General features: G+C 30.9%; 1 long non-coding RNA gene across 1 annotated transcript; it reads left to right on the forward strand.

The window, feature by feature from the left end:
- Positions 1-4,421: 4,421 nt before the first annotated feature.
- On the forward strand, positions 4,422-18,955 carry LOC109153806. The gene is made up of 3 exons (XR_002049602.1): positions 4,422-4,432; positions 13,774-13,790; positions 18,734-18,955. It is a non-coding gene; the product is annotated as an uncharacterized LOC109153806 (long non-coding RNA).
- The last annotated feature ends 2,026 nt before the right edge of the window (positions 18,956-20,981 follow it).

The following is a 20,981-nucleotide window of genomic DNA, read 5'->3' on the forward strand; positions in this document are numbered from 1 at the left end:
TATAACAAACCTAGGTCAGTTACTCGATCAGGTTTGGTAGGACAGTTCAGCAAAGTTTGCTGAATAGTTAACTTTGTGATTTGAATCGGTCAGTTATGACCTAATCCTTATACTATGGACTAGAGTCACAGTGCATTGTGGACCCTAGTGCATGTGTATGTATCTTATGCTGTGAGTTTTTGTGCATTGTGTTATAAAATTGTGTACCTTAAGAGTATGAATTTTGTATCTGAAACAAATTAGTAATTGTGTCTTATGTTATGAATTTATGTATCTTTGTTGTGAAATTCTGTACCTATGAACACAAATTATGTATCTAAATCAGATTTAAAAAATAAGTATGTATATAACATGTGTATGTGTCTTGTGTTGTGATTTTTGTGTCTTGTGTTATGAAATTCTGTACGTTACGAGTATAAATTATGTACCTCGTCGTTTCGATTCAGTATTCATAATACTATGTGAACCTTAATCCATGATACAAATTGTCATTATGACCAATCTAGATTGGTTTACCTTATGGTACATGATAAGTTTGGACTTTCCTGTAAATCAAAATTGCCCTGTATGTGTTATAGGAACCTTCATATCCACAAATTAATTATCTTTGAAATAAATGAAAGATTACTATTTTCGTGAAAGATAATATGTTCTCGTCAATGCTTTCACTAATTTTTCTTTGGAATATATGTGGAAGTCATCTAGGGTCGTCGGTCCAATTGTAATTAATTCTTTTCTGGGTTAAAAATTCAAACTCAATTTCCTTGATTTTAGGAGCGATGGTTGTCATACCACAAATTTCTCATTTGCCATAGCATTGACCTTCACTTTTCTCTAAAGATTTTATTTTTTTTTTAATAATCTTTTCTCTAAAGAATAATTACACATATTTTGTTCAATAACGTGAATAACAAAAAAAAAAAAAAGGCATGCAAAGAACACACGCATTAATTAACATCAATAATATATACTTTAATAGATGAAGAAGCATTTTTTTATACGCTTAAGAAACCTAAAATTCCCACCAAGGGGTTGACTCATAAAGATCATCAATCAGTTAGGCAGTGTGTATATAGGGTCTACTTTAGGTGCGCATATGATAAGTTTGATCTGTCTATTAAAGGATGATCAAATGCTGAAAATTAATCAATGACAAGAAATAAATGCGGTGATATTTTTATAATTTTTTATGTAATTATTCTGTCAAAGGCTGAACCGCAACCCTAAGGGTCCCCCACACCCCGGCACGACAGAGCATTTGGGGGGATGTAAATCATGGTGACTCAACTGAACATGAACCACAGAGGCTAGATCGATGCTCACTGCGCACAAGGAGCCCCCCTCACTTTGAGAGGTTGCTCCCTCACTTTATGTAATTATGATTGAACATTTAAAATGCTTGACAGTGTATTTAGAAATGTTTAGAGTGCACGAAAGACATTACCTGATTCTCATCACCTTCCTCAATAGTGTCACCACAACAGTTTCTAAATGCACTATCAAGCATTTCTAAATGCACAATTGTTATGTAATTTTTTGTAATCACGATTGTGCATTTAGAGATCTAGCTTGACAATGCATTTGGAAATATTTTGAGTGCACAGAAGGCACTACTTGATTCTCCATCACCTTCCACCTTCGTGTCACAACAAGAGTTTCAAAATGCACTTTCGATTATTCGTGAATGCACTGACAAACATTTTCAAATAATGCACAATCATACTTATAGAAAAATACAAATTATCCTATTTTTCCCCGTTTTCATTGATTTTCAACATTTAATCATCCTTAGCTGAACGAACCAGATTTGTCCAACTATCTGCACCGCATATATATATATATATATATATATATATATATATATATATATATATATATATATATATATATATATATATATATAGAGAGAGAGAGAGAGAGAGAGAGAGAGAGAGAGAGAGAGAGAGAGAGAGAGAGAGAGAGAGAGAGAGAGAGAGGATTGAGTTCACATGAGGAATGAAATACATAGAGACTGTGCGGACCAATATTGGGGCACACAACAAATTAGTATTAGGCACAAAACTTAATTAATACACAATGACACACAAGAATACATGTAAACATCAGGTTTCAAACCCAAACTCTATTAATTAGCAAATCTATGCACGCGACATACAAACTGTGGCAACGACTACATCAGGCCATGCACACGACATATAGAGTAATGACACACGTCATATTAGTCCTCACAGTCCTTTATAATATACCAGTACTCATTTGAACTCAAGTATATATATATATAGTGACAGGTTTCAGAGCGGTTGAATGCTTCCAGTGCGGTTGATTAATGTGTGTGACATTTGTACTTAATGTGCGTGAGTCTTGTGCTTAATGTGCCTGAGATTTGTACTTAATGTGCGTGAATTTTGTACTTAAGATGTGTGAGTCTTGTGCCTAAGGTGCGTGAGTTGTGTGCTTAATGTGCATGTGTGTGTTCTTCATCCACTACTGTGAAAATTATGCGCATCCACGGCTGCATTTTCTTCTTGTTTTTGTTTCGAAGTGGTGGAGGAATGAATTTTTTCTTGTTTTGCTTTGCATACTGAGGGTCCTTTTGAGTTTTCTTACCACCCTCCTCAGTCTCCTTTGTTTCAGCCTCATTCACAATGTCTTTTATGCTCTCACAGATTAAAACATCTGTACAGGAGTCTTTCTTTCATTCTTTCTCAATCTTTTCTCTCTCTCTCCTGTACAGATAAAACATAAAATCAGAACAGCCATATGTGCGTTTACATATATCCATCCATTCACACACAATCAGAAAAGCTTCACCCACCTTTTCTTTCAGTTCTGCTTCTTTCTGAGCTCGTAATTCTGAACTCAATTCACACACATTAAGCACAAACCTCAGGCACATTAAACACAATACTCAGGCACATTAAGTACAAAACTCACGCACATTAACATTACATACTCACGCACATTAAGTACAAATCTCAGTCACATTAAGCACAAGACTCACGCACATTAAGTATAAAACTCACGCACATTAATCAACCGCACGGGAAGCCACAAATGCACCCGATCCCTTCCCTATATATATATATATATATATATATATATATATATATATATATATATATATATATATATATATATATATATATATATATATATATATATATATATATATATATAATGTTTGTTTGGTAATAATAATGAATTATGGTTGATAATAAATATTATATGGATCGGATCTAGAAGAAAGGGGTACATGCATGTATATGATCCAGATCCGACGGGCAATCAACCTCAACTTTTTGAGGGGCTTTTATCTTTTGATCAACCTTAGCTTTTCAAAAGTGATGAATGAGGATCTGTTGACCGTTCCATGATATTATGAAATTGCAGATAATCCATCAAACATTAGCAAAAACATCAATCCTAGCTAGTGTCAAACAATATTGTAGAACAAGCCATGCTTACAAGTAACCAATGATAGTTTTGATCCGTTGACTATTTTTTTTTTTTTTTTTTTTTTTTTTGATTTGGTCATGACGGTAAGAATTAAACGCTTATTATTATGCTAAAAGTTATATCTATTAGCAAATGTGTTGGCTTATTGTTTTAATTTGTCATTCTCATATTTCGATGATAAGAGATTAGATTTGACCTTATATATATATATATATATATATATATATATATATATATATATATATATATATATATATATATATATATATATATATAGAGAGAGAGAGAGAGAGAGAGAGGCGGGTTCAGGTGCGACAGTGTCTTACGGTGCGGTTATTTTTTACGGTGCGGCAACACCAATAGTTCATCAAATATGCACCATCAACGTTAGGAAATACACCACACAAAACAGAGTAAACAGAGCCCTGCATCACCAAACACACACCATTAGGTGTGAGTAAAAACACCATACACTGTTCGGAAATACACCATTGGGGGTGGTGAGTTATATGTTGTGTTTTTTTGAGTCTGTGGTGTATTTTGTGATGTTTTATTACATTTCATTGGGGTGTGTTTTTATTACACTGTTGGTGCATATTGTTAACACTGTTAGTGTATTCTGGAATTTGACCGCACCGCCGCACCGTAAGACCCCGCCGCATATGAGCGCTCTTCTATATATATATATATATATATATATATATATATATATATATATATATATATATGTATGTATGTATGTGTGTGCGCGTATCTTCTTAGCTTATTCTCCTTATTTTCTAGTAATTCAATCCTTATTATTGAAAAAATGCAATTATATGTAATATTTAATGTTAAATATGTAAAAGTGTACTAGTTGGTCTAACCATTGGCCTAATGTGAAAGATAAACACTACTGAATTTCAGAAGTCCTTTTTTAAGATTTGTGATTTGGTCATTGGAGGACCCATTTTTAGATTTTTGTGATCCCGTTCTTGTAAATAAATCAGGCCATACCAAAAGCACAATCTTTAAAACAAATAGCGTAATTTTTTCTAATAATAATAATAATGTGGAAGAATTTTTTTTAATTTTTTTTTTTAAAAAAAAAAAGGCAAAAGGATTTAAAAAAAAAAATAGAAGGTGTGCACAAAGCTAGAGTATCAAATAGGATTCAAACCTATGACCTTAAAGATGAAATACTTTCTCCATAGAATCATTTAAGATTAATTGTAATTTTATTTTGTTTTAATGTCTTAACTAGCTATGTAAAATTTAAATATTGGGCCCTCTAAAATTTGAGGCGCTGTGTTGTTGCACAGCCCAAAATTCGACCCTGGTCACAAGTGCAACAAGTGCAGGCAAATTATATTGTGCGTCCTGGCCCAAAACGACGTTGTTTTGTACCTTTTCGCGTGTCTGCTGTTAACTCTTTACAAAAAAAATCATGTTTCGAATGTACAGAATTGTATAATAGAATACACATAATTTTATACCTGAAAACACAGAATTTTATAACTGAATACACATAATCTTTTTTAAAAGGATAATACACATAATCTAACATAATATATAATATACATAAACTCTTAACATAATACACATAAACTTAACTCTTTAAAAAAAATCATGTTCGGAATGTACAGAATTATATAATAGAATGTACAGAATTTTATACTTGAAAACATAGAATTTTATACCTGAAAACACAGTTTTATAACTGAAAATTCCCATGTTTTGAATGTATAGAATTATATAATAGTATGCACATAATTTTATACCTGAAATTGACAAAACGACGTCGTTTTGGGAGGCGCTAGGCGCACATTTCTATGTGCGCCCTGGTGCATGGTATAACGATTGACAGGTGCGTGCATGCATTAGGACAACAAAAGGAAATGGGGTCTTAATTAATTGGATTAATAGAGAGATTAAACCCATGATCACATGAAATGTTGGTCCCCTCCAAGCTAGAATATTACTAGATTAGATGAAAAGGACAACATTCATTAAGGAATGATTGGTCATAGGAGGAAAACTTAAAACCTAAAACATTAAAATGAATAAGACACAACACTAAATCAATCAATGAAGATTGTTTTGTTTTGTTGGCTAATTAATAAATTAAGCCAGACACATAGCTATCCATCAAGCTAGGATCAAATGGATCATATCTTATCATGCAATGGTTAGCATATATTGAGTTGATGAATATGTCTGTCCTACTAGTGATCATATCAAGTGCCCAACCACCTTACATTATATTTCTCCATCTCCAATAATCCTCAGCCCTGAAATGTGTACCAGTCCATGTGCAAACTCTATCTGCTGTCTGGCAAGCCTAACTCATTACTCATCATCACTCACTTTCGATCTCTTTCTTGTTTTTGACCACAATTAAATTAAATTCTAAAGCTTTAGATTCTTTTCATATTATTATAATTTAATTTGATTATTCATTGCTCAAGAACTAACAAACTCTTTTTACCTAATGATTTGATGGTTTCTTGCTTGACCTAGACTTTTAGGCATCATCTATAACGCATTAATTATATATACACACGCATAAATAAAATTATATAAGAGCATCCACGCTAGTGACTTTTTCTTGACCTTGTAGAGAACTGACTTGAGTTCGGTTGGCCAAGAAGACAACTAGCTACACTTGCCAATCAGAGGGCACCATGTTAGCTCACTTTTAAGGGGTTATATATCATAATATAGGTAAATTGGGTTCAATATAAATAAATCTTCAAACTCTACACTATGGATCATCCAACATCGATCACATATTTCCCTACTTATATTATCTTATTATTATATTAGATCAAGTTGTCTAATCACACTTGATTGGTCACCCTTCCTGCAATCACATTATACCTAACCTGGCATTTGATAGTCAAGAAAATTCAAACTTTCCTATGAATTTAAAGGGTGCAGTGGAAAATTATTCCCACATGTTCGGTGTAATCTTTAACTTAGGCAGGGGCGCGCGGAACACATGTTTGGTGCAATCTCTGACTTAGGTAAGGGCGGAGGTACATGGGGCTGTGGGGGGCCTTGCCCACTCCACCCCCACCCTAACTTAAAAATTTTAATAAATATTTAAATATATATTATTATATTAGGAATAAAAAGTCTCTTTTGAACCCCTTCAAATTTTCTTTTACAAAATTTTACTATGTATTTATTATTAAATATAAGCCTAAAACATACATTGGTTCATATTCACCAAATAAAAAGAAATAAATCAAACAATTACTTAATTAGTTAGTTATTATGTATTTTTATTATTTATTTACACTTTTAATTAAGATGTATATTTGCTAATTCAAGATTAGTTTTGAAATTGGAAAAACTAATGTTAATATTGGTTTTTTAATTCGTGATTTTGAGTTTTGTCCCCATTCTTAAATTTTGGTAATTAGTAAAATGAATATCAATTAATTATGTAAAAAAAAAAAAATGCTGCCAACAAAATAATTGAAAACTTTTGTTTGATAAAAGAGTGACTAGCAACATTGTTATTGTACATATTTTGTGTTATGTGGAAAATTATAAAGTATCAATTAACATCAATATATGTCAATCATTACATTAAGTATTATTATAAATTATTATCAATAATATATAGTATAATTATGCATGGTATATATAATGATATCATGTATGACCGGTACTGTTGTTAATTGGTATTGTAAATTTTTTCTATGATCCTGGCCCCCATTACATGAATTTTAATTTCTGACTCCGCCTTTGGACTTAGGCAAGTTCATGTCAATAGAATCCAATTTCATAGTATTAGGGCAAGTAAATCCCACTTATGGGGTAAGATTCTTTTTTCCAGGTGTCTGAAAATCAACTAAATTTATTTAATTACGTAATTATAATATTTGACGTCAGGTTAAAAGTGTTTTAAAAATATAAGAAATTTGTTACGTACTCCCACCATTACGAAGGATAACAATACTATTTATCGAATAAACTTATCTCTCTCAACATTTTATTTTAAACATGTATTTTTACTGCTTTGTATTGCGAATATTGTTGTTGCATACTATAATTTTTTGTTACATAAGAGATGTAAAATAAAATATACGTGGAGTTTATGTGTGAACTTATGAAAATAAATAATGAAAAAAAAAAACTTGCTATAAATATTAAATTATAGTGTGAGTATATATTAACTATTTTTAGTTCGAATTTGGAAATAAAAGTTTAGATTTATTAGTGTAAATGCGCTAGTATATTTAAATTGAAAGTTTAAAATGTTAATTTGAAAACGTCAAAATTTTTAATTAAGCTAATTCGATAAGCCTAACAATACGAGATTTTAGAATAAGGGCTAGGTCAAGAATTTTGAACCTAACCAAAAATATCGATTAATCCGAATTATTAGACCTAAGGATCTAATAAAATTAACATAACCCGAAATTAAAAGGTTGACCCAATTAACACCCATAGTTTCTCCACACACCATTGGAGAAGTCTATGCAAAGTAGGCCGGCTGGAGAATGGTTTTCTTTTTTGACTCTTTCATTGCTATATGTGTTGCATGCTTATGAATCATATGTTCCTTACAAGTTAAAAAGTATGCATACTTTTGAATTGAATGTCTACAATACATTGAGTGTAAGTTATTAATTTTCAAAAAGATCATACTTTCCACCTTGCCCTATATTAAGAGAGATTTGTATAATCTTACCTACCCAATTATTTATAATTTTGCCTAATCAATTATCAAACCACTAATTAACTAATAAGTAAAATATGTGGTTCAATTCCAATCCCTAGTGTTGCTTCTGCTAATTCAAGTCATATTCCATTCACTAAACTTTATTCTTGATAAATACATGTAGAAAATTAAAGTAAATTGATCTGATGTATGTGCTAATTCAGTTCATATCTCAAAATCTTTTTGAGTTAGTAAAGATTATGAGAGAACGATTATGTAATGATGTATGCACATCACTACAAGAGATTGAACAACAAAATATCTATATGTGTAGTTATGTTAATTCAATACCTACAGCTTAAATACACATATATAGATTTTAATAATTTACCTATACAAATTCGTTGGTAAATTAATTAATATCTACACGTTTTAGTGATTTAAATTTGATTTTTCTTAGAGTGGGAATGCTTTATTATAAAATTTTGTGATTGAATATATTCGTTAGAGTTGTATTCATCATTGGGCAAGACAACTGGACAGTGAAGAATGTATATATAGATCGGAGTTCAATCCATGAATAAATCAAGTCATAATGTATATGTGTTAAATTAATACTAATTGAATCTAATTAATTAATTAGTTTAACTCATGACATTATAAACCAATTTCTTTCTATTTAATTTTGATATTAACTTTCTCAACAACAAGGAAAAAAAAATTGTGAAATATTTTAAACTTAGATTTTTTTTTATTTTTTATTTAGAAAAAGGAAAGATAGAAAAAGTACCGCTGAGAGAATGTAATAACATGATGAACGATGATTGTTTTTCGAATGTGAAAATGAAAAAAAAAAAAAAAATCCAATGGAATATCAACAAAGATTTTGTCTGAGGATGATTGTATTAAAGTTGCACATGTGAATACGTGTGTACATGTGAATACAAGAATTATCTGTGCCTGGTCAAAAGTCAACATAATTGAAGTGTGGTATGATTGGCACTTTGAATGTTTTTATTCGATATAGATAGTTTATTTTATTAAAATTTATTTATTCAAAAAATATATAATGGGTTTGAACTAGAATATTGAACTCTTTTTGGGTAAGAGTTTGGTGATTTTAATTTTTTGTAGGTGACGAGAAAATTCGCAATTACTATATATCTGACTATCTAAGGGTGTGCATGGGGTAAATTTTACTTTTATGTAATAGTCTGCAAACTGGGTGTGCATTGGGTAAACTCTGTTACACTCCTATTTAATAACTTGTTAACCACACTGGAAAGGTAAATTGTACTAGAAAGACTCTGTAAGATGGATTCAACCTAAAGAGTGTTCACTACTGGAAATTATGAAATTTTCGACCACCTAAAAATGATCTTAAATTAAGTTGATACCAAAAAGTTCAAAAAGTGGTCGGAAATAGCAACAAAGGTTTTTCCGGATACCAAAAGTGGTCGGAACAAGACTTTCAACTTGATTTAAAATCACTTTCAGGTGGTCGGAAATTCCATAATTTCCAGTAGTGGTTGACACTCGTGACCTTTTGGTACAAGAGTCATGCTACACCCACTATGTCACCCCCTTCGAGAATTTTATTTATTTATTTGATACAATAGTGTACATACACTAAATTACACAATTACTTGAGAAATACATTTTTTTAAAAAATACTAAATATTGATCTCATCATCCTAAATAAATGGAGATCAGATTGAATGTTCACTATGATGAGGAGAAAATTATACTTTTGTCAAGATAAAATCCTTACGAACTTATCACTACGTAAAAAACTATAACTAGTGGCAAAAACACAACCATTTTTCCATATACTTGCATAGTAGTCAATCTCATATTTCGAATGGTAGGATGCTAAACTTGACACTATCAGTCTCTTGATCTGCGTAATAACTTCACCTAAAACTATTCTTACCAAAGATTGATTTTTGTATTTCTTATCCCGGTAATGCCATACCAAAAAAAGGATATAGGGCGAGGGAAAAGTTTATAGAAGAAACTGTTTTTTTTTTTTTTTTTTTTTTTTTTTGTAGAAAGAAAAAAAGAGTTAATTACCGAAATAGTCACTTGACTATAGCGAAATTATCAATTTGGTCCTTGACTATTTTTTTGACCAATTAAGTCCTTCAACTTTAAATAGTTTAACTAATTTAGTCCTTCGTTTGTTTTGTCGTTAGACATCCGTTAACTTGGGACCAAATTGGTAATTTTGCTATAGTCAAGGTACCATTTCGGTAAATAATTTTTCGGAGGAAATGGTGCATGTGATGACTGAAATGGTCCCTTGACTATAGAAAAATTATCAATTTGGTCTCAAGTTAATGGATGTTTAATGACAAAACAAACGGAAGACCAAATTGATTAAGATTTTTAAAGTTGAGGGATTTAATTTGTCAAAAGAAATAGTCAAGGACCAAATTAGTAATTTTAGTATAGTCAGGGACTATTTCAGTAATTAACTAAAAAAAAATCAACCATTTTATGTGACCAAAATTGATTGGTCCTTTTCATTTTTGTAGAAAGTACTAGATGTAGCTATTAAAAATATTACTCATATATCAAAATTTTATTAATTTATTTAAAAATAAAGTTATTCAATAGGACTCGAGTATAAGATTTAATTTGTTAGAGGAAAGCATTTGTGGGATTAGTTGAGACATGCAAATGGGTATTATGAAATTAGATATGTTTAGTTTTTGGAAACATTATATTCTAGGAGTGATTTTGTTCAATTGTTTTGAGATTATAATAAGCTAACTACTATGAAAAGTGTTGTGGTAATTTGTTTGATACTGATATATGGTTGGTTTTTAGTGCAACAAAAGCCAACAATGAGGAGGCCTCGTGATGAGCAAAGATATGGACCTAGATTTTAACCTTAACCTATTCTTCTTAATTAGTTCTTCAATGATTGGTGATCACATGGTACGAGGCAATCATAAGTAAACATGATTTTATGCTAACCATGTGTTATAGATTCTGCCTTAGCTACTTTGTGGGATATATATATATATATATATATATATATATATATATATATATATATATATATATATATATATATATATATATATATATATATATTATTTCATGTCTTAACAAGGAGTAGGTGGGTGCTGAAGATAGGCTGTAATGCTCTTTCTAGTTATGTTGATTTCCATTGTTTTAGGGATATGTCCTAAAGGGTAGAAGTTTTATTATTCTTGACCAAAGACATATCATATTCATTGTTATTTGTGTTTGCATTGGGATTTGGTTAATTCCTAATCTTGCTTTCAGAATTTAAAAAAAAAAACACACACACACACATTATAGGGATTTTTACAATTTACAATTGGTATTGTGTAGTATATGTGCTAGTTTTTAATTGAAAATTCACTCAATTTAAAAAAAAAATTATGAGATGGACTTATGCAGCCTTCAAGGGCACAAGAAGCTAAGGTTAAATTAGTTACGACACGTGCATTGCGTAAATAGTCTAATGTCTAATATGTATTTTTAAATTGGTGTTTCAGAATTTATCAAAGTATCATTTGATATCTTGACGTATATCAATGTAGGATTATCAAATTTTTCATAAATATAAATATTTCAAGAATGCATAATTATGACCTGTGGAGGAAATGTTGAATTAATTGGTACAACAACAGTTTTAGAGGAAAGCACCCTCACTGGATAGTAGCCAAACATTGTTTTTGCAACACAAAACCCTATTAATTGGCGTGATCGATCCATGCTTCCTCTTGTTGCCACTTCCGCCAAAAATGAATTATTGATTTGATCTAGTCCATGGTGTGCTAGCTTCACTGCAATTTTAGTGCATTGGCGCAGTGCACATTAAAAAACAAAATCATGTTCTCCTTCCCCAAAAAGACATTGATAATAGACATAGTTTCTCATTTGTGTTGAATATATACTGTAAATTAGGTGTATCGCTTCATCAATGCCAAATACGTGATTCTAATTAATTGACTAAAGTTCATGTTAAATTTTATTTTGTATTTTTTAATACACTCTAACATATTCATATTATATGTTTAACAATTATGTCCATTTTGATTAGGATTGGGTTCAAACCTAAGACCTTCCTTATAAAAATCAATAAGTTATTATTAATAATAAATAGTTAACGGAATATTCCAGGTTCACACATTTAGTATTAACATATTACACATTTAGTATTAAGAGATTGCACCTGCAAAAATGCGAAAGTGCATTGCACTTATAGTTTCGATTTTAGAGTTTATGACTGAGTTTTTGGTTTTATTTTGTTTAGTGGTTCACTTTTTACTATTTAGGGTCTAATAATTACGGTTTAGATTTAAAATTTAGATTTTTCATTGATATTTTAAAATTTATCCATGTTTACATATTTAGTTGTTACATATTGCATATTTAAGTGTTCAAGTTTGCTAAGTGAAGTCGACAATAATTACAAAAATACCACTGTTTTCTTTTCTAAATATGATCTGATCCGATCCGTTTGATTTTTACAAATGTAAGGTTGAGATTAGTTCATAATTTAATTTTCTCATGAGGGTGTGTTCTCCTGGTATCCTAAGCTTATATATATAGAGTCGAGTTCATGAACTCGACTCTATATATATAAGCTTAGGTGCCTTCCCGTGCGACCGCACCAATAGTTATACAAATATGTACGAACAATGTTAGGAAATGCACAACAAAAAACATACACAAATTAGGTACGCATCACCAAAACGCACCCTTAGGTCTGAATAAAAGCACCACATAATGTTTGGAAATGCACAATTAGGGTGTGGGATGTTATGGTGCATTTTTTTGGGTGTGTTGTTCATTTTTTGGTGTATTTGTGCATTTCCTAACACTGTTGGTGCCTTTTGTTAACACTATTGGTGTATTTTGTCAAGCGGTCGCACGACCGCACGGGAAGACGCGGTTGCATTTGAACTTTTGTCTCTATATAGAGGAAAAAGTTCAAATGCGACGATGTCCTTAGGTGTGGCGGTGTGGCGGGATTTCAGAATACACAAACAGTGTTAACAACATGCACCAACAGTGTAAGGGAAACAAACCACAATGAAATGCAAAAAAATACCAAAATATACACAACAGACCCAAAAAAAACACCATATAACTCACACACCTCAATGATGCATTTCCGAACACTGTATGGTGTTTTTACTCACACCTAATGGTGTGTTTTTGGTAATGCGTACCTAATTTGTGTGTGTTTTGTGGTGCATTTTCTGAACGTTGATGATGTATATTTATTGAACTATTGATGACGCCGCACGCCGCACTTGAACCTTACTACACACACACACACACACACACACACACACACACACACACACACACACACACACACACACACACACACACACACACACACACACACACACACACACACACACATATATATATATATATATATATATATATATATATATATATATATATATATATATAGATATGCATGCTTTGTTCCCCTAAATATCTCCCCCCCCCCCCCCCCCAATTGATATCCATTCTAACGTTGCTTATAACAATTGAAAGTCATTAATTGTGATCCCACTAACTTATTATCAAAGACTAAATCATTAAATAAAAAGTGTATATCAAGAGTCAGATTAGGTATGAAACTTTAAGAGCAAGCTCATTAGTGTAGTTTTTTTTGTGGGTTTTTACCATGCCAAATAGAAAAGAGAATGAGGAATTTTCAAAAAAAAAAAAAAAAAAAAAAAAAAGAGGAAAGAGAAAAAATAGAAGAAAAAAAAAGGAAAAAAAAAAAAGAAAAAGCTAACAAATTATATAAAAAAAATTATAATTAAACATATTTACGCGCTGGCGCGTGCTAATAGAGCTTGACAAGTGCGCCCAACGTGCACCTGGAAGTCTCTTTTCATTTATTCATCAATTTTTATAGACCCCACTAAAAACCTTATTTGCATTAGAGAAAAATAAACCACAAAAAAAAAAAAAAAAAGGATTTTAGGTATGCAAAATCTATGGAAAAAAAAACCCCTAATTGGGTTGCTGTAATGATGTAAGAACAATTTACAATTGTGCTAATATAGAAATACAGACAAAAAATATTAATACCATAATGACCTAAATTATTCACAATAATTTAAAAGCATTATTAAAATATTGAATTTTGCTCTAAATAATCAAAAGAAGATTAATTAAACGAAAGAGATTGGGGGGGGGGGGGGGGGGGGGGAATATTTTTTTTCAAGATTCCTTATTTGTAATCTTTGATCTAAACTTTGAATGCTATGTATATAGTCTGGCTAATTAATTGACCAAAGTTATGTTAAATTTTATAATGTATTTCTTTAATACATTCATATTCATAATATATATTTTCAAAAAAAAAATATTCATAATATATGTTCAACAATTATGCCAACTCTGATTGGGACGGGATTTGAACTTAAGACATTCCTTATGAAAATAAATGAGTAAGTTAAGAATAATAAATAGTTAACGGAATATTTCATTACTAAAGTTTACACTGACGGAATGGAGGTTTAGGAAAAGTAAATGATATAATAGAGGCTAAAGTAGGAAAAATAAAAATAAAAAAATACTTAAATCAAAATAATATAAACCATTTATTCTAACAAACAATTGGACCAACAATTTTAATTTCTGTATAGACATAACTTTATTGGCTCTTATTAAATTTATTAGTATATATTATAGGCTTATTAATACAATAAAAATGAACATTCAAAAATTGAACATATAGTATACTAAAAATCAAAGAGAAAATACCAATTTTAGTCCGACGAGTATTAACAAAATGACAGTTTTAGTTCACATGTTTAATTCCTACCAATTTTACAACTATTATTTTAGTACCAAAATTCATCACGCCGGTCACCCATTCATTTAGGAGCACAAAGGATCGGACAATTTTCTTAATTTGAAAATGATAAAAATTCCCTTAATAATTTCATATTTGAGCATGTCTTAAACGAATGGGTAATCGGCGTGATGAATTTTGGTACTAAACATGTAGACCAAAACTGTCATTTTGTTAATACCCTTAGGACCAAAATTGATATTTGCTCAAAAATCAAATTTTGATATATTAAAAATAAATATGTTTGTCAATAATTCATTTTACAATTGGTATACCAATTGGTAAATATATAATGTGACATAAAAGTAACATAATTCAAGAAAAAAAAAAGCCACATTTGACTATAGTCACGTAATGATGCCATGAGTGATGTCGTACGTACTGTTTGGTGCATTCATACTCTCTTCACCTTATATTTTTTTTTCTAAAACAAATAATAATACAACTTCACAAAACATATATGATCCTAACATATTGTAATCCTTATTTAATTAGGATTAGTTACACTTTTGACCCACAACCAAATTATATGTCCTTTAATTATAGGGGCAAGCCAATTTTAGTGTCAATTATACACCAAAATCTCAATTTGGGGCATCTCAATTCTCAAGTGATAGATCATACTACATTAAATGGCCATATTTGCATGTGTGTTCAATTTCTATGCCACTCTTGTGAAGTAAATGTAGATCATATTTGACATTGACTTTGGGTATCGATTTGAAAAGCTGAGTACAATATCATGTCATCGAAACATGGTGTTGACTGTTACAAAAGTATGATAAAATAAAGTTGTATCTTTGTTATTAGATATAACTTTTGACATAGTAATAAACATTTGATTCAAATTAAAAAGTGAAAACATAAAACTCTCATGTATTGATTTAGAAAGAGATTGCTAGCAATAAAGTTGCTATTGAATCAAGCAACGAAAGTTTAACTTTATTTCTCCAGTGCTAGAGAAATAAATTTAGAGAAATAAATTAAGTTGCATCTTCGTTGATTGATCTTGATAGTGAATCACCTTATATTAGTTCAGACGAGTTGATGAGTTAATTCCTAATGAGCAAATACCAATTTTAGTCCCACGAGTATTAGTAAAATGACAGTTTTGGTCCACATGTTTAATTCCTACCAATTTTTATCCACAATTATTGTTTTAGTACCAATTTTCATCCATGACTATTGTTTTAGTGTCAAAATTCATCACACCGGTCACCCCTCCGTTTTAGATATACCGAAATATGAAATTATTAAGGGTATTTTCATCTTTTTCAAATTAAGATCTCAATTTGAGCATTAATAAAGGATTTCAAGCCCTAAGATGGATCCCAATTCACAATTTTCCTCCTTAAATTAAGGTAAGATGAGGATGAGAACTGTGAATTAGGATCGATCTTAGGGCTTAAATTTCATTATTCATGCTCAAATTGAGATCTTAAGTTGAAAAGGACGAAAATATCCTTCAAAATTTTAAATTTTAACATTTCTTAAATGAATGAGTGACCGGCGTGATAAATTTTGACACTAAAACAATAGTCGTGGATGAAAATTGGTGGAAATTAAACATGTAGACTAAAACTATCATTTTGCTAATACTCATAGGACCAAAATTGGTATTTTCTCGTTCCTAATTTATTATTAAGGATGTTGCCATTTAACTAACGAATCGTGGATTCCATGTGCCAACTGCCAACAACGTCAATAACCAACTTCAAAATGCAGGCATAATTAATTAACAAATGATCAAAGATAAAAAGGACTTCAATTCCTTTAATTTAATTTGCTCCATTATTGGAAATGTCTTGTTTTTATATCATTTTGCCATAGCTTTTCAGCTGTTGTTGGAATGTTGGATTATCCACTAAATTAATTATTCCATTAAATTAAGCCTTAATTAACTCCTTTTTTCTTGCATAGTCATCCATGCATATGTTGGCTAGTAGTGGTTTTGTGAAACTCATATCACCGGATCAATAATCTTGTTTATTCCTAGTAACTAAGGCATACAAAATATTATTTGTACTAAAATTTTGTTTATTTCGTGATTGATGAAATTAATTAATCAGGGATCTGAATTAACTAATACTAATAAATAAAGGGATAAAACAAGGTAAATACGTAAGACAATGTTTTCACCTCGGAGGATAATAAGTCTTGTATTTAGGTGATTTGCAAGAAAATTACAAGTTCTGTAATATGAAGACAAGATGAGGATGATTTGCTTAGACAAGGAATGACCTCTTTCATACTAAAGTCGCCCCCGTAACCCCCCCAACTCCGAGGCCGAGCGCTCGGCACGGGGCCTTGGGTGCCCAAGGACGCGACCGCTGAGGTCGGCCTCGAGGCACCGATGTTGACTTTGATATCCGCGGCTGGCCTGGGTTGACTTTCTCTATTGGCTTGGGTCAGTTTGTTCCAGATCCGTTCCCAATATATCCATTTAGTAACTCATATGTTTTTTTTTTTTTTTTTTTTTTTTTTTTTGAGCTTGTCAGCTGATACTAGGCTAGTTTACCTTATTGTGGCTCTTTGCTGGTTAGGGTCACAATGAGAGCTTTACCAAAGAACAGATTCAAATAGTGATTGTGGACTTTTTCACAAATCAAACTTTTGTATACCTAGTTTGATTCTTAATTTTTTGTTTTTAAAGTTGTTTCGAAGAATGTGATGTGGGGTAAGTTGTACATTCATTAGTTGTTTATGAATGGTATAAAATTAGCAAGTCCAACCTGAGCTAATATTATTAAGTCATATCGTTTCAACCCAAATTTGGTGCAAAAAGATTATATATTTGGGAAAGTAACATTATATTATCCTTAAAACATATATTCAATGTATAGCAAAGTGGAAAAACGGTATTTGCCATTTAGAGGGGCACGTACTCATCCGGTCTAAAGTGCCAAATTGAGATTAGGTGAAACAATTTTTTTTTTTTAATATATAGATAAGTATTTTTTAGTACAATATATAGATAAGTATAATTAAAGTACAACTATATATTTCAACTAATAATTATGTAACAAATGGAAATATATTTACAATAGTTCTTCATGAAACTTTTATATGAAAGGTCCGAACCGTACCAATGATTTAAAAAAAAAAAAGGTATAAATTTGACATTGTTGTGAGTATTAGTGTATAATTATTTAGAGACCAGTTAAGACACCTCACAGTTTATCTCATCTATTTGTCTCTAAGACATGAGCAATAAGCTAAGGGTTCTTATACAAGTTTGGTGTTCAAACTTATAAAATTAAATTTCTCATTGGTTCTTTAAATAAAAATCCAACTTGTAACTTCTATTTTTTTTGGATAGGTGTAACTTCAATTCTTGTTATACATATATGAGTGCAACAAATTTTAAAAGCAAAATTAACATTTTTTTTTTTTTGCCTCTGAGTCGTTATATATATCTTTAGTGCACTGTAGATTCAATTCGTTAATTAGTAATTTGATGTGTGTGATATGGTAAAATATAACAAGTTGCTTATCCAAGACTTGCGGTCCCTTAAATTGAAAATGACATGAATCAAATAAGGAATATGTAATAGAGCTAGTAGCATTAAAAAAAAAATAAGGAATATGTAAAAAGAACATTAATGCTTAAAACACCAAATTAACCTTACAACGCAAAGATTTTCAATTTTTTATGTCCAAAACTAACAAATTAAAAAGCGCCACTATATATATATATATATATATATATAGAGGGACAAAATATGCATCTCAAATTATTTAAAGATTAAAAGGGAAATCAACATTTTGGTCCATCAACTGTTTCTTAACTGTCAATGTAATCCATAATTTTCAATTTCAACCAATTTAATCATCGAATTGTTTAAAATTTTGCCAATTAAACCCTTTCAGAGACCAAATTGATGAAATTTTTAAAATGTGAAAATCACCATTTTAGTCACTAAAAGATTTAATTGACGAAATTTTAAATAATTCGATAATCAAATTGGTTGAAATTGAAAACTATGAACTACATTGACAGTTGGAAAGCAATTGACGGACTAAAATGGTGATTAATTTAAGATTAAATTTACACTTAAAAGCAAATGGGAGGTCATGGGTTTGAACCCCGGCCAGTGGAACAGTATTGTCTCTTTATACTTCAGTAGATTAAAAAAGTAGTTATTACAGATACTACATTGTAACAGAGTCAGTAGTACTAAAAAAAAAAATTACACTTAACAAAAAGCACAATTTTTACTTTTCAGAATCCACTTGGTGCAAGCCCTAACAAAGACATTGGCTATCGATCAATTCAACGTTGTAGAAAGTAGTCAACTAACTGTCACTGAAATAGATGCAACGGTCGTAGAAAGAAACCCACTTGCCATGGCGATATGATTCCCACAAATTATTGTAGTACGATCGACCAAAAGTACTTCTATTCACAAACATATGAATAAGTTTAATTTGCAACAAATAATTTGAATGTTCACCAATTATTTTAGAGGCATAAGGTGGTAAAAATTTGTCATTTTCTGATCATCAAATTATTTGTTGCGATTATTTTGATAGGGGTGTTTTATGTTTAAAAGTTGGTACGTATGTAGTTATTTTTGAGATAGTATTTTAAGTATAGTCAATTAATTAACAATTTAGATCAGGTTAGAGTCGTATTGATTCTCTTAAGTGAGAAGATGAATTCGCATATTTATATATACTCAAAATGGTAAATAGGAGTTTGGCGACAACTTGGAGAGTCGAGTTTAATTTTTTGTTATCGAAACGTGACACTGACTACTATGCAAGTATAAGGAAATAAAGTTGTATATTTGCTATTAGTATAACTTTTGATGTACTAGTAAACGCTTAATCGTGATAATAAGTAAATCTGAAATTGATTTACGAAGTTGAGCTGAGAAAGAAAAAAAGACTTGGAAAGGCTTGAAAGTTTATATTGTCCCACATTGAAGTTAGGAAAAATGTCAGTGTGAGATAGTCTAAATGTTTTCACTTTTTAGCAAATGGAGAAAGTTTCAAAATGAGTTTCATGCCTTATTTAGGGTTCTTTGGGTAATTAAAAGTTTTCTTATACTCCGTAATTTTTAATCTTGTGATTTACTATTTTAAATACTGGCATTGCCATGTTACACATCCTACCACATTATTATTATCGGTGTATAGTCTCCGGAGACTTGGTATCTGGTCAAACGTTTCCGAGTTTAAGTGTAATATGAATGGAAGTCAAAAGTCTCTTTCTAGTTATTAAATGCACATTTCGGCTCTTCGATACGTCCACGTACAACGTGGTTCCTGACATTTGTATTATTACGATGTGATCGAGCGGAACAATGTAGTTGTGTTTGTCTTCTAATGTTGTGAACTCTATGTTCGGGATACCTGATCCGAGCATGTAAGGTCGAGAAATTAATCCCGAGTGCGCGCGGGACAGAAGGCATAATGACGAATAACTCCGTAAGGATTGTCTTTTTGGCTATACGTACCCGGATCGGAATAGACTCAATACGGTCGGTTGTGCTCGAGAAATGGACCTCTCGGTCCTAAGCATATATACCGAGCACATAAATGGGCGTATGCCTAGAGGATATTCCCTATCAAGTAGCTCTTAGCCCGTGCCCCAAGGGTTATTCACATAAATAACTTAGGTCTAATTATTATGGATAACATTATATTTTAAAAATAATATATATAATCAAACGCTTACTACTACATTAAAAGTTATAGCTGCTAGTAATGAATGCATTACTTTATTTTCATATATATAGTAGTGTAACTAACAGTCATCGCCACATTTCGATAACAATATGTTAGACTGAACTCTCAAGCTTCCGCCTAATCCCAACAAATACAGTTTACATTGTATTGTATACATACATGTGAATGTATCTAGGTGAAGTAAAGATAGGAATAGAAAACCATAGATACTAAAACGAATAAAAGGTATGATTCATTAAAAAAAAAAAAAAAAAGGTGAAAATGGGCACGATGAATGAGAAATGGTACACCAAATGTTGTAGTAGC

Source organism: Ipomoea nil, unplaced genomic scaffold (assembly GCF_001879475.1).
Source record: "Ipomoea nil cultivar Tokyo-kokei standard unplaced genomic scaffold, Asagao_1.1 scaffold2541, whole genome shotgun sequence".
NCBI lineage: Eukaryota > Viridiplantae > Streptophyta > Magnoliopsida > Solanales > Convolvulaceae > Ipomoea > Ipomoea nil.